The sequence below is a fragment of the Microtus ochrogaster genome, linkage group LG4 (assembly GCF_000317375.1).
Source record: "Microtus ochrogaster isolate Prairie Vole_2 linkage group LG4, MicOch1.0, whole genome shotgun sequence".
In the NCBI taxonomy this organism is placed as follows: Eukaryota; Metazoa; Chordata; class Mammalia; order Rodentia; family Cricetidae; genus Microtus; species Microtus ochrogaster.
The window spans coordinates 55,696,451-55,699,347 of record NC_022030.1 but is presented as its reverse complement, the minus strand read 5'-3'; positions in this window follow the sequence as shown (position 1 = coordinate 55,699,347).

Here is a 2,897-nt window from a genome sequence, read left to right as displayed (position 1 = left end):
AACAAAGACTCTTTTTTTTTTTTTTTTTTTTTTTAACTGATGCCCTAAACTGCATATAGTCTGTCAAGGGGCTTCAACTAGAAAACAAAACAAAAACCGGAAAAGAAGCAAAACTAGCCAGCTTATACTTGCTTATTTCAAAACACTTCTAAAGTTGCAGTTATTAAAACAGTGTGGTACTAGAATATATAGGCCAATATAGGATAAATACAAATATATAGGCCAATGGGATAGAACAGAACTCACTCCTTTAATCCCATCACTTGGAAAGCAGAGGTAGGAGAATTTCTGTGAGTTTGAAGCCAGCTTAATCTATATTGTGAACTCCAGGATAGCTGGGAGTCTATAGAGAGACTCATTATCAAAAACAAAACAAAAACAAATAACAAAGACACTAAAAAACAGAACAAAGCAACAACAACAGCTATCACAGGACACTATTAAGAGAATGAAAACCTCCCCACAGAACAGGACAGTTGCAAATTGTCTACCTGGTAGGACATCAATACCTAAAGAGATCTTACAAATCAGCCAAGAGAACAGCCCAATGAGAAAATGAACACAGGACTTGAATAGACGCTGTGCTGGCTAGTTTTATGTCAACTTGACACAAGCTAGAGTTGTCTGAAAGGAGGGACCCTCAGCTGAGAGAATATCTTCATAAGATCCAGCTGTAGGGCATTTCCTTAAATAGTGGTTGGTGGGGGAGGGCGCAGCCCATTGTGGGTGGTTCTATCCCTGGGCTAGTGGTCCTGGGTTCTATAGGAAAGCAGGCTAAGCAAGCCATGGAGAGCAAGCCATATGGAACAAGCCAGTAAGCAGCACTCCTCCATGACCTCTGCATCAGTCCCTGCCTCCAGGGTCCTGCCCTGTTTGAGTTCCTATCCTGATTTCCTTCAATGATGAACTATGATACAGAAATATAAGCTGAATAAACCCTTTTCTCTCCAGCTTGCGTTAGGTCATGGTGTTTTACACAGCAATAGAAACTCTGACTAGGACATTCACTTATCCAAAGAAGAACCAAAGATGACCAATAAACACAGAAAGATGCTTAGTATCACTGATGATTAGTAATATGCAAATTAAAACCACAATGAGGTACCACTTCACGCTCATTAGGACAGATATTATAAAACAAACAAAGCGAGACCATAATGAGTATTGGGAGCAATGTGGAGAAGCTTTTTAAAAGTATGATTATTAACTTTGTTCTTTGAGAATTTTTTACATGTATATGATGAATTCTGGAGCAAGAGATGCTACCATTGTGCCATGAAGCCCCTACAATGTATTTTGATCATGTCCACCCCTCATTTCTCCCACTCATCTCCTCTGGACCCACCCTCCTCCAACACATCCCCTTCCCAATTTCATACGCTTTTCTGTAAACAAACAAACAAAAACCCTCTGAGTTCAGCAAGGGTTGAGGCCTCACGAGCCTCCCCTCCCATCTGTCCTGGAACTTTGATTGACGTGGTCGTGTGCAGATTACCACAGCTGCTGTGATTCATGAGTGGAATGGCTAACCGCCATGTCATGTCCAGAACACAGAATTTCCCATCTTTCCTTCCCAGTCTCCAGTTCAAACATTCCCTGAGCCTTGGGTCAGGGAGAGGTTGATACAGATGTCTTATTTAGGGCTGGGCATTCACGGTCACTTATTCTCAGCCCTTTGAGTAGTTAGGAGTCTCTGTACGAACCACTGCCACTACAGTAAGGAGCTTCTCTGACCATGGTTGAGGGTAGCACTAATTATAGATCTAAACAAATATTTCAATGGCAATTTGACATCATAACCATGTATCAAAACAACAACGACAGGGCCTATGGCCTCCCCAGTCATGGGCTCTTGACCATGAGGCCTGTGGAGCGGGTCTCAAATCCAAGTAGAAAGCAGCTGGTTACTCCCAGAATGATCAAGGCACGATTGCACCATCGGTCAATATATAGCATCCAGCATTATTCACAATAACTGAAGGTGGAAACAACCCAAATACCATCACCAGATGAAGGGACAAACAGGGTAACATTACAAATGAGGGAGTATCGTTCAACTTTTAAAAAGGAGAGAACTGCCGGGCGGTGGTGGCGCACGCCTTTAATCCCAGCACTCGGGAGGCAGAGGCAGGTGGATCTCTGTGAGTTCGAGGCCAGCCTGGACTACAAGAGCTAGTTTCAGGACAGGAACCAAAAGCTACGGAGAAACCCTGTCTCGAAAAACCAAAAAAAAAAAAAAAACCCAAAAACTAAAAAGGAGAGAACTCTGACACCTACTACAATGTGGAGGAACCTTGAAGACACTGTGCTAAGTCACAGGGAGATCAGTCTTGTGTGATTCCATGTGCACAGTTACCCCCTGCAATCAAATTCACAGAGACAGAAATAAGATAGCGTGTTCAAATGGGCTTGAAGGATCCTTGAGTAGATAAAGCCAGATAGGGCTCATGACTAGCCTAATACTTGTTTGCTCTGCAAATAGAAGTGAAACCTAATTGGAGCCATTTCCTGTACAAGACCGTGCTAAAAGGAAACAGTCATGCATGGACTAAGGCAGAAGACTCGAAAATTCAAAGGCAGGCTGAGGTGCAGAATAAGCTCAAGGTGGGTCTGGGCTATACAGCAAACCCCCATCTCAGAACAAAACAAAGAAAGGGGGAAAATAGGAAGGAGAGAAAGAAGGAAAGAAAAAAAACAGAGGACTTAGCTCAAATCAGCAGAAATAACTGACAGGCACGGGCCAGGATTCCCCACTGGAGAGACAAAGGAAGGCAGATGCAGTAACTAACGAAGCATTGTCTTTGCTTTCCTTTTGTGTCTGACCAGCAAATGCTTCCCCTTTCTGCTCCCTGTGTGGACCTCTTGAACAGCTTTCCTTTGCAGCTGCCTAAGCCGGA